The sequence below is a fragment of the Urocampus carinirostris genome, chromosome 16 (assembly GCF_059441175.1).
Source record: "Urocampus carinirostris isolate Australia breed hairy pipefish chromosome 16, RoL_Ucar_1.0, whole genome shotgun sequence".
NCBI classification, from domain to species: Eukaryota; Metazoa; Chordata; class Actinopteri; order Syngnathiformes; family Syngnathidae; genus Urocampus; species Urocampus carinirostris.
In genome coordinates this window covers 13,080,651-13,093,890 of record NC_142364.1, presented here as the reverse complement: position 1 = coordinate 13,093,890, position 13,240 = coordinate 13,080,651, and the positions used below count along the sequence as shown (strand labels likewise).

General features: G+C 39.6%; 1 pseudogene; it reads right to left on the bottom strand.

The window, feature by feature from the left end:
• Nucleotides 1-53: 53 nt before the first annotated feature.
• LOC148350325 (large ribosomal subunit protein eL43 pseudogene) lies at nt 54-431 on the bottom strand (annotated as a pseudogene).
• Nucleotides 432-13,240: the final 12,809 nt, after the last annotated feature.

Sequence of the window (13,240 nt, the reverse complement as noted above, 5' to 3'; positions counted from 1 at the left end):
CCAACTAAGCCATGCATGCCATCTAGTGATACAAGGTAAAACTGCAATGTTGGATGTTGAGGCCAGGTCCACTTTGGTTCATTAATCAAAACATAGTCCCAAATATTTCAGTGAACGTTGTAACTTGTTTACTGGTCCTTCAACTCCCTAAGCCTCCTGATTGCAGACTTGACAGTGACAGCTGATGTTGTGTTGTATGTCCAAGCTCCTCCAGCCACAGTCTTCAGGCAGGATTTGCAGTGCCAGATCCCTACGGCCCTCCTCTTCATCTTGGTCTTTCCACAGAACGAGCAGGTGTATTTAGAGTGCTGGGAGATTTCAATTTTCTTCACCATCTTCCTCAGCGATGCCCCATAAAGTGTGCCATATTTACCGACAATTCCCACCTTTTTGGTGCGCTTGGCCATCGTTTCAGTTGAGGCGAAGATTCAAAAGAGGTAATGTAAAACCTTAACTTTGATAAGGATATATATATATATATATATATATATATATATATATATATATATATATATATGTATAATATATTCAGTGGTAACTCTAATTACTAATTTAATTTGTTCTGGGAGTAGCTTCGTGACCTTAAAACTTGAAAGTAGAAGGGCATTTTGAATGGAATCCATTCCAAGCCCCACAAAAGTATAGTATAATATTTTTCTTGAATAAATCATAAAAGAGCATCAGAACATAAAACAGATACATGTTAAAATTAAATAATCTCACAATAAACATTACATGAGGGGCACATATGGTAAGAAAAACAAAGAATAAAGGAAATAAAACAAATATTAATTTACTTTTTCACCTCACGTTTCTTGAAAAACAGATCCAATGACATCTGCTTTTGCCGACTTTTGACAATCCGTCGGAAATTAGCTAGGCAGACATAGCGATAGCCGACTTGTCAACCCTTTTTCCGGGTGAGTCCTCTCCACAAATTCCAAAACTTCATGGAATTTTGCTAAAATGTCTTATTTGGGCTCATTGAATAATAGCTGTGCCCTCCTCCCTGCTAGCTTGCCGGAAACGCTCCTCCTCGTCTTCTCTGAACTATGACAGTGACACAAAGAGCATGCTAGGAACACGCATGCGCACTGGGTTGCAAGGCAGAGATAAGCGATAGCCAGTTTGTTTATATTCGGGAAACTCTGGCAGCGGCTAACGACAGCGCGTCTGGACTGTAATTTTGATTTTGTATCCTGAAACGTCTTTGTATCTAGAGGCAATATATTCCCATTCAGGTATTTTATAACCTGAAACTTTCTTATGTAGAGACATTCGTAAATAGAGGTACCATTGTATATATGATGATGATAATGCCCCCAACTACACCCCCGGCGTCCGCAACGTTTCCCAGGACAAAGCCGGGCTAATTCAAAACGTGTGCGCGCACGACCCTTGACTAATATCGCGCATGTTTAGCTAGCCCATTTCTAATGTTCCTTTAACGGCCTCCCTCCGTGTTTATAACCCCCGCATACCCTCTCTGATTTTTCCAAATGTTCTTGCGAGAGTCCTAGGATGACTTCATACTCTCCCCCGGCTCAAATCCATAAATATTAGCCCGGGACGGTGGAATTACGCGGGGGTTCAATGTTTCTTCAACTGAGCTGGAACGCTGCCAACGTATGCTGACAGCTTGACAGCTTTTGCGGAAGGCGAGACGCAAAATGTTTGGAATGTACTTGAATAAAGGTTTCTGGTAGATTTTGCCTTCCCCCAATGGCCAGGCGTGGAAATAACACAGTAGATTGTTGTTACTTATAGGGACATTTTAAAAGTGATGAGATTTCCATGGGCAAAAATACAACAATGCCCCTGTTGTAGTAATGAAAAGGAAAGCACGGTGTTGTCAGATATAGGCAGGGTTGAGAGGGTTACTTTAAAAATATAATCCCTCGCAGTTTTTATTTACCTGTTGAAAAATGGAATCAGTTATGTAATCCGAATATCGGAACGGGGCGGGGAGAAGCTCAGGGACCTCAGCATGAGGAGGACACCTCAAATGAAGCACCCCACCTTTAAATGCATTAATATTCTGAAAAAGGTGTGTAGACATTACGTATTTTGCTTTCGTGACCTATTAAAGGCACGTTGGTTGGATCCCTTAAGCACTAGAGAACCATTTCCTGTGGTGTGTATTGGGCAAGTACAGCCTGGTGGTGCCCATTCCTCTCCAGGCCAAAAGGCACAGATGCATGTCTTTAATTCCTCCACGTTATTCTTGGTAATTTATAAATAAATTAATCATATCCAGGAAATAAATAATTACCTCAAGTAAAATTGCATAGTGCTTGTCACGTTTGGCCATTGCCCTCACTTGGCCCCGCCCGTTTGGTGCCAGCTGCTGCTCGTTGCCTGATTGGCTTCCCTCCTATTTAAGCTCAGTGCTCTCCCTCTCCCCTTGTCAGTCTGTCAACGAACCTCTGCACCCACAAGATGTGTGTTTTAACTGTCCGGTATCCTGCTTGTGAATCCCGTCTCGTCCTGTCTGATATCCGACTCCAGTATCGAGTAGCGATCCCGTCTATCTCTTCCTGTTTGATATCTGACTCCAGTCTCCGGTATCGATCCAGTCTGTCTCGTCCTGTCTGATATCTCTGCTACAGTCTCCGGGATGCGGTATCGTTCCGCCTGTCTCATCCTGTCCGATATCCTGCGCCAGTCTCCCGTATCCGGTATCGATCCCGTCTTTCTCGTCCTGTGTGGTATCTGATTCCAGAGTCCAGTATTTGGTATCGATCCTGTCTGTCCGGTATCCGCTCGTGTATCTGGTATCAATCCTGTCTGTCCCGTCCTGTCCGGTATCGACTCTGTCCGTCCGGTATCTGCTCGTATACCTGGTATTAATCTTGTCAGCCTCTGGCTTCCTGTTTTTCCACGCCGGATTTCTGTCTTACTTCTTCCGCCCAGCGATCGCCAAATCACTGGTGTGTTCCCGTGCATGACTGCCCCTTTCCCTTAAAATAAAGCTTGTGTGAAAACTTTACGCATCTGGGTCCTCCTCCTGTTCTGGTTCGGACAGTGCTTGCTTGTAATACTTTCTAATCTTGTAGGTAGTATTATTCTTACTTTATAATCACTAAGGCTTGTAATATTACGTAGTGCAGTAGCAATAAAGACTGCTTACTTACTGCTCAAATAAAAATAAAGAGCATTGTAGTCTCACCAAGATGCTATGTGTTTCACCGCTTTTAATGTCAAAGGCTGGCATTCATGCAAAGAATACAGACTGGTGGTACAAGAGCAAGGACACGCTAGAAAATCCTGAAAAAATCGTTTCCTATTATTTGTGCAGAAATCACGAAGCCTTTTCCCCCTTCTCTCCCTTGGGCTGTGTCCTGAGGGGTTCGATCTTGAACTGCTGCAGCAAGGCCCACACTTGATGACAGTTTGACAGTTTTTGCGGATGGCCGAACGGCGGCCGAGCGCTAATTTATTTCACTACCTCTGTTAGCGTGTCATCAAATACAGGAAACGACTCGATGGAGATGTCTGAAAGTATTACGTTGACTTTTTTTAAAAAATGCTCAAAAATATTCCGTCTAAATCCGAGCAACACTGTAATATCCCACTAATGCTGGTATTTGCCAGAGATTCCTGACATTACAAAGTCTCTAAGATCGTAATTAACTGATTGCCATTGATGGATGTAGACGTCAAATATTTTTATTTAAGCGGACATCTGAAGAATACAGAGCAATGTCATGTGTAGTATTTAACTGTTCTATAACAGGAATCCCCAAAGGGCCATTTGATGTACGGGTCCTAGAGAGGGAGAGAGATGGGGGGGAGAAGCAGAGGAAGAGGGAAAAGTAGCAGAGAAAAATGGGGATGGAAAGAGAGAAAAGAAGCAGAGGAAGAGGAAGATAGAGAGAGGGGAAAACAAGCAGAGAAAGACGGAGAGAGAGGGAGGGGGAAGCAGAGAAAGAGGGAGGGAGGGGGAAGCATAGAAAGAGGGAACAGAAGCAGAGAAAGAGGAAGATAGAAAGAGGGAAATGAAGCAGAGAAAGAGGGAGAGAGAGTGAGGGGGAAGCAGAGAAAGAGGGAGAGAGAGGGGGGGAAGCAGAGAAAGAGGGAAAAGAAGCAGAGAAAGAGGAAGATAGAAAGTGGGAAAAGAAGCAGAAAAAGGGAGAGAGAGTGAGGGGGAAGCAGAGAAAGAGGGAGAGAGAGTGAGGGGGGAAGCAGAGAAAGAGGGAGAGAGAGAGGGGGAAGCAGAGAAAGAGGGAAAAGAAGCAGAGAAAGAGGGAGGGAGAGGGAGGAGGGAAGCAGTGAAAGAGGGAGAAAGGGGGAGAAGCAGAGAAAGAGGGAGAGAGTGGGAGGGGAGAAGCAGTGAAAGAGGGAGAAAGAGAGGGGGAAGCAGAGAAAGAGGGAGATAGAAAGAGAGAAAAGAACCAGAGAAAGAGGGGGGGCAGAGAAAGAGGGAGAGAGACAGGGGGTAGCAGAGAAAGAGGAAAATGAAGCAGAGAAAGAGGGAAATAGAAAGAGGGAAAAGAAGCAGAGAAAGAGAGAGAGAGAAAGAGAGAGGTAGGGTACCTTTTAGGAAAAGTGGTCAGAAAATACAGCTAGAAGTGCTTGTGTTATCAGAGATATTTATGGCAGCTTTAAAACTTTAACAGTGAGTTAAATATTAAAACTTCCTCCTTAAGAGTTAAGGTGGCGTCTACGTTTGAATCTTTTAGTCAAAGCCTCAAGAGTTTAAAGGAACCATACGGAATTCAGAACTTTTTTACCCATGCCCGCCACCCCTGTAATGTGTTATCATATTAGCTTCAGTCGGGCTCCTTAATGATGCACTTGCAAATATGTGCATTTCTCAGACGCGCTCGAAGGAATTCGTCCTTTTTCATCTATGTTGGGGTTCGGGTTGGCATTGGACTTTACTTGAAGAAGGCCTCTTCTTACTTTCACCATTTTAATGCTACACTAACAAATAGAAAGAAAAAAAACGCGGGGACAAGCACGACAACACTCCAGCGCAGTGGAAAGAAAGCATAAGGACGCTTTGAACTCAGGCATTGTACATAATTACTAATTAGAGAAAATATTCTACTTTCAATTATTTTAAGGACACCTTAAACAATGGAACCCATCTTTAATGTGCTTTAAAGCTTTAACTCCTGAGTTAAATCGCCAAAGGGCACTGTGTAACATTTCACCACTAAGTGTTACTGTATTGTGTAGTGCAACCAATAACAAGTGCTAAAAAGCCCAAGGAAGAATACAAACTGAACAAATTGCACTAATTTTCTCGGAATTTTGCCTAGCCTTTCACAACATGTTTGGTCGTGTTCTTTGGAGCAAGATGGCGGATGTTTATGTCAGGTCCTTGTAGGTAAGACTTATGCTATTTAATTTTTTTTAATATATTTCTTGCTCTAAGAGTATTTAAACAAATGCAAATTTAGATGATAGTTGCGTATTATAGGAAAAAATACTGATATTTTTGATACATTACGTTTTTGAACACACACTTTTAGAGAGGGGCTAAGTAATACACAATGTCTCTTTAAAACTTTCATTTGAGCCCCAGAAATATGCTGTGAATAGACCGAATCGAATCGAGAATGTTACAATTTGAAGTTTAAGTGGAGAAATCTGCTAAATGATACTCCCGAAGCTTGCAGTCTGGATCGTTGCGGACCACAGGATGTGAGCAGGGCGCGGCAGGGGGAGGTGGACGCACCGGCCGAGGCGCCCCAAAAGTGGAGAAACCCTTCCTCGCATCTCAGTCGCAATTTAATGAACTTGTTTTGAATTCCTGCACCCCCCGCAGCGCAGGAGCGACATTCCGAGCCTTGAAAATAGCGACAGAAACAAAGACAGGAAGTGATGTGATAGCGCTTCCTGCCCACTCCCCGCTGGATTTATCTGGATCCTGCAGACTGGACCCACTCGACCCCTGTGCACACCTCGGCGCCTCCTGTGTAGGCACTTGCAACTTTCAATGGAGGCAGATAACTTAAGACCCGATTGGTTGGAGTCTACAGATCAATCCAAACATCGATATTATCTATACTAAGCAAGTACTTGAAATGGATGTTTTCTATTGTTTTGGGATTGATACTTGGCTTTTCCACCATTTCCTCAAGGGGCCGCTTCCCTGTGTAGCTAGCGCAGTCATTCTCTCTCCATGCCACTCTAAGTTTATGCCTGAGTCGTGTATGACAGGAACACTTTTAGTACTTCTCCCTACCTGGCCAGCTGCTGCATCTTGCCTGCCAGGCAGAAGATAGGTTCAAATATATGCGCCAACACCCACCAGAGGCTATAAATGACAGGCAATAGGGAAGCGCTGGGCGCAGTGGATTTTTTTTCGGCAATAGAAAAGGACAATTCCCGGTGTCATTTGTGTAGTAAAGTGGTCTGCTATTGTGGCAACACCACAAATTGAATAAATTACATAAATAAATGAAAAAAGAGAACACGCAACCAACCAAAATGTAAACATGCACTGTTTCTGAACAAAAACCTGAAAATCTGTCACAATGGCAACGGAGCCATTGAGAAATAATTGATTCTTTATTTGCAGTACTGAGTTTATTTTCAATAAAAAACTTTAGTTGGTTTCCTGTTAACATATTATACTGGATTTATATTTAAGTGACATTGCCGTTATTTGGTATGGCTCGTTTTTTGTTCTGAGACAGTAGCAATAGAAATGTTTGTATGTGGTTGAGTGTTGGTGCTTGCTGTTTTATTTTAATCTACTATGAAAATGGTGAAAGTAAGAAGATAAATGTTTCAAATAGTCCAAATGACAACCCAAACCCTCCAAAAAAACACAAGAACTTATTTAAGTCATTTTATACTATTTTTTAATTTTGTTTCAATCAATTCAAATAATACATGAATAATAATAACAATTATATTACAAGTGCAGTGGTTAGCACATTCACTTAACAAGCGAAAGGTCCCCAGTTAGAGACTGGGTGGGTAAATTTGTTGGCCTGGAGAGGGATGGGCACCACCAGGCTCTACTTTCTCAAGACACACCACAGGAAATGGTGCCCCTATGACCCTAGTGGTTAAGGTATACATCCAACCACAGCCCACCCACAGCCTGGAGAGGAATGGGCGCCACCAGGCTGTACTTGCCCAAGACACACCACAGGATATTGCCCCTTCTACCCTAGTGGTTGAGGGATACACCCAACCACAGCCAACCCACAACCTGGAAAGGGATGGGCGCCACCGGGCTGTACTTGCCTAAGACACACCACAGGAAATGGTGCCCCTTTTCCGGAGTGATCATACAGTCAGAATAATTCTACCTACACTGACAGTTATGTATATTAACGAAATAAGGACGTCAATATGGACATGGGTTGTAGAGGGAGATCAGATTGTTAAGGGACTCGGGGGAAGACAGGATGCGTCATTTAGCTACCGGCTTCAATCTCCAAGAGCAGAACTTCCCTTCGCCGGCTGCTTCCCTGCAACAAAAACACAGAAGGGACAAGAGGTGGGATGTGCCAGGAGAAGCATTTTTGAGAAGGAAGCATACTAAAACCTGTGCAAAGCAACAGAAAATAGCAAAAATAAAATAGAAATCCAGGAATTAGCTTCTCAAGAAACAACAGAATAGGATATCAATGTAATTTGGCATATTGTATGCCAGGGGTAGGCAAACCTTTTGCACCAAGCCAGGTTGAAATATGAATATATATATATATATATATATATATATATATATATATATATATATATATATATATATATATAATAGCAAATAAACTACTGATAAAAAAATGTTTATGGGGCGACACCTTGGTCCCCGTTTTCCTTTTGTGTCTCCAACAAAAAACACGACTACAAAAAGCTACAAAAATACTAAAAAATTACTACAAACCTTTAAAAACTTACCGAAAAAATCAATAGAAAAATTACAATGATACTATACTACCCAAAAAAGTACAACAGAAATACTAGAATAGAAATACTACAAAAATACATCTACAATAATAGCACAAAAATACTAATATGGAGATACAACAAAAATACTACAGAAACCCTTCTACAGAAATACTAAAAAAATAAAACTACACATATAACAATACTATAATACAAAAATACTGCTACAGAAATGTTACAACAAAAATACTACAAAATTACTACAGCTATACTGTACTACAAAAAAATCTACTATGAAAATACTGACATAATAAAACTATAGTAATACTATAACACAAAAATACTACTACAAAAATATAACAACAGTTTTAGTACAAAAACACTAGAGCTATAATACAAAAAAATCCATGGAAATATTACTATGAAAACACTAATGAAATAAAACTACAGTAATACTACAAAAATACAACAGAAATACTACCAAGTACCACCACAGTCATACTATAATACACAAGTACTACAACAAAAATGTTAGGACAAAAATACTACGAATTACTTCAACAACAAAAAAACCAGTATCAGTACAAAAACACTACAGCTATACTTCAAAATATCTACTACGGTAATACTACAAAAATCCGACAGGAATGCTACAAAAATACGACTACTGTAATACCATAATACAAAAATACTACTACAGAAATGTTACAACAAAAATACTACAAATTACTACTACAAAAGTACTACAGCTGTACTACAAAAAAATGTACTATGAAAATACTACAAAAATATTCCTATGAAAATTACTACAATAATACTCCAAAAATCCGAAAAGAATGCTACAGAAATTTGACTGCAGAAGTACAACAAAATACTACAAAAACACAACTGCAGTAATACCATAATACAAAAAACTACAGAAATGTTACAACAAAAATACTACCACGAAAATACAACAACAGTATCAGTACAAAAATACTACAGCTATACTACAAGCTATACTATTAGTATTTTCATAATAGTATTTCAATAGTAGAGTTTTTTGTAGTATAGCTGTAGTGTTTTGTACTAATACTGTTTTTGTATTTTTGTAGTATTCGTCACGGTTGCCATGGCGCCCAATTGGCCCCGCCTGTGTGGCGCCAGCTGCGGCTCGTTAACAGATTGGCTTTCTGTCTACTTAAAGCTCAGCGCTGTCACACTTCCCTTGACAGCCCGTCAACGAACCTCTGCCCCGCAAGACGTGGGTTTGGACTCTGTCCTGTTTTCCTGTTGGTATTTTCTGTCCGGTATAGTGCCCGTTTATTTTTGTCCTGTTTAATATTGGTTTCCAGTTTGTTCTCGTCTATTTTTGTCCTGTTTATTATTCTGTCCAGTTTTCGTTCCCGTCTAGTTTGTCCTGTTTTTTTCTATATCCTGTTTAATTATCGATCCTGTCTTTCCCGTCCAGTCCGGTATCGACCCCATCTGTCTGATATCAACTCAAGCAATTGGAATCGATCTCGTCGGTCTCTGGCTTCCTGTCGTTCCACGCCAGACCGCTGCCTAACATGCTTAACTCCCCATTTCCCGTAAATAAAAGGCTTGTGTGAGATACGTCACGCGTTTGGGTCCTGATCTTGTCCTGGTACATGACAGTATTAATTTTGTAGTATTTTTGTTGTAGCTGAGTTGTGTGTGTGAATGGCTTAGTGTGAAACAAACTGTAAAGTGCTTTGGGAGGACTTCAGTGACTTGAAAAGCTCTATATAAATGCACACCATTCACAGTTTTTACCATTTATTTATTGAGGTTTATAGACATATGGCAGAATTGGTTCTCCATACTTTTACACCGTGAACATAGACACAAATTTCATTCCCCTGTCATTGTATTTTTGAAAAGCCGACGTTTCGACTTGTGTACTTTGGCTTAAAAACAAACAAGGAACGAGTGTTTTGAGTTAAGAGTAAAGTCCAGACACAAAATAACTCATTATTATGACTATCATTTTTGTCGGCATTTACAACTCACTATGTGATGCCTTCAGTGACACCAAACCACAATTGTTTTCTATTTCTTCACTAACTAACCGTCCAACCAGGGTTTTATTGACAATGCTATGCATACCAAGGACCCCCCTACCCTTTTCTTCCCCAACAATCAGGTAGCAAACCCCCTCCCTAAAAAACTGGAAGCCATCCGTCTTCCGGCTAGACTGTCAGACCACACTCGCATAGTTTAAAATAATGTTTCTCAACTGGTTTGAGTTCTGGGCCCACCATTCCTCCCTAATTACAAGACGCCACCTAAATCAGGAAAAAGTAATATAAGTGATAATAGAAAATACAAAAAAGAGTAAGACCAAAATTACTTCAAGTACCGTATTTTCCTGGCTATGAAACGCACCCTCAAAATATTTCTCTGTGACCTTCCTGTTTTTAATGAAAACTACAGTAAGAGCGAGTGTTGCATTTAAAAAACATCATGAAAAAAAAAATAGAACAAAATGTAAGAAATCTGGTAGTGCGATAAAATATTACAGAAATACTACAAAAATACTACAGAAAATCTCCAAAAATCAACTACAGAAATGCTACAAATATACTAAAGTGTTACTAAAAATATTATTGTAATACCTTAAGTTAAAAATACGACATTAATACAATATTAAAAAACACACTACAAAAATACTACAACAATAAAACTCCAGTAATAATACAAAAATACTACAAAATACTATTGCAATGCAACAAAAATACCACTGCAATAATAATACTACACAAAAAATACTACGCAGAAAAACTACAAAAACATCAACTATAAAATATAACAGACATGCCATAATAATACAATTGGCACACTACAAAAATACAATAGTAATACTAAAATAAACAATTCTAATCCTTAGAAAAAATACTACTGCATTATTACTATAATGCAAACATACTACTACAGAAATACTAAAAAAAATACCACTGCAATAATACTACAGGGAGAACTACAAAAATATCAACTTCAAAAACACAATATTTATACTACAAAAATACTAAACTAATACTAAAAAACAGTATTCTAAAATTACAAAAATACTACTGCAGTATTACTTTAACACAAAAATCCTACTACATAAATTCTACAAAAATATTACAAAGCTCCAACTAGAATACTGCAAAAATCCTAAAGAAAACTACAAAACAAACTATGAAAATGCTACAAAATACTATTGTAATAGTATAAAAATACTACAAATATACTACAGCAATACTACAAAAATACTAAAAAATATTTTGCAGAAAAACATCAAATATAAATACAGTAATACTACTAAAATACTACAAAAGCTGTTGGACTCGCCCCTCGTATCTTTCAGATTTCATTTCTCCCTATGAGCCTTCACTCGAATAATGCTGGTCTTCTGGTGATCCCAAGAGCCAAGAAGAAATCCGAAGGTTCAATAGGGTTCTCCATTCTGGCCTCAGTGCTGTGGAATGCTCTGCCTTCCGAGATTCGATCGATCGGCAACATCAGTAGAAGTGTTTAAATATATGATTTAAACACACTTATGATAAATAGTTAATGAGTGATCTTGACTTCAGGATGATGTCAACCAGACATCCCTTCTCAAGGTGTCTTCATTTTCCTCATGTTGAGATTTTTGTGTTTTCCCTTGCCCTCATGTAGGTTCTAGATCAGGGGTTGGTGTCATAATAATCTGTAGTTTGTACAGCCCTTTGAGACTCCTTGTGATTAAGGGGTATACAAATAAACATGCCTTGACTTGACTTCATCTTGGAGGGGGGTCTTGATGGTGGGAACAATCAGGAGATTTTTAAATGCACGGTTTTCGTCTGCCATCTTTGCAAGTGTTTTCCTGTGTGTGTCTGCGTGCGTGTTGTAGTGTGGGGGGGTTCAAGGGTCAAAGTGCACAAGAGGGAGCGGCCTAATGGGGCCGGGTTAAAAAGCATTCTAACAAAGAAAGATAACTATGCCACTCGTTTGTGTTTTTTCTTAGAGGGGCAGTGTGTATTATTTAGCGCCTCCTGGTGGTTAAAAAGAACATTCATTTGAAAAAACAAAATCAATATTAATTTAAATAATAAGCAATATATATATATATATATATATATATATATATATATATATATATATATATATATATATATAGATAGATAGATAGATAAAACATCATGTAAACATGCATTTTTTTAAATTCTTGGCAGTTAAGAAATAAGCATTTATTTGACATAAGATGATCCTCACATAGAGGGAGCTGCCATGATTGGCCGCCATCTTGCTTCCATCTTTTCTTCTTTACTTTCTTTTGCACATAATTTTTATTATTAGATTAAAGTACTATTTTTGTTTTTTTTCCTTTTTCTACTTGCCTTTTGACTTCTTTTTGTTTCTTTTATTTCTGCACAGGTCACAACTACACCATCCCCTGATCTGAAACCAACATGCGGGCAAGGAAATCTCAAAACCTCAGCACGAGGAAAATAAGAAACCTTGGGAAGAGGCCTCACAAATGGTAATCCCCCTTCCTGGAGGACCAGGTTGCAATAGATTTAGTATTGGGTAACAGTACACAAAACAGTGAACATCATTGAAAGAAAACAACAGGTACCATGTTGAAATTTGTACAGAAAGTACATGACAGCAACAACGCCCCAAGCCTGTAATATAGTCCAAAAAGTCCATGACTTGTGCCTGCTCATAAATAAACAAAAATAAGGTTACAGACGCTCGGTGTCTGGGTGGTTAGCGCGCAGCCCCACGGTGCAGAGGTTCAGGGTTCAAGTCCAGCTACCCCAGTCTCCCCGTGTGAGGTTTGCATGTTCTCTCTGTGATTGCATGGGTTTTCTTCAGGTTTCCTCCCACAATCAAAAAATGTGCATGTCCAAAATTGTCCCTAGGTGTGAATGAGCGAGTGAGTTTTCTGTTTCTGTGTGCCCTGCGACTGGCTGGCAACCAGTTCAGGGTGTCCCCTGTCCACTGCCCGAAGATAGCTGGGATGGGCTCCACCACCCCCGCGACCCTACTAAGGGTAAGCATTGCAGATAACGGACGGATGGATAGTGTTAGAGTCAAGGATGATGTAAACTCTTGCAGTAAGTTATCAAAGCAATTTTTCGCTAGCCACGTAGCAATAAAGTCATCTATTAATAACGATAGGCAAACATTTCTTCGGCTGCATGCGGTGATCAGTCACCGCACCGCATGATTGATTGGCTCCCAGCAACTGAGGCGTCTGGAACTGTTAAGTGTATGTGTGTTTCATAACGTGATGAATGTTTTGATTAAAAGTAAAAAAAAAAAAGAAAAAAACTTTTTTCCTGTTTTATCTCACATTATTTGTGTGTGAGTTCATTGGGAGCTCCATGTTTCATGATGCTGTCTGCTGGGT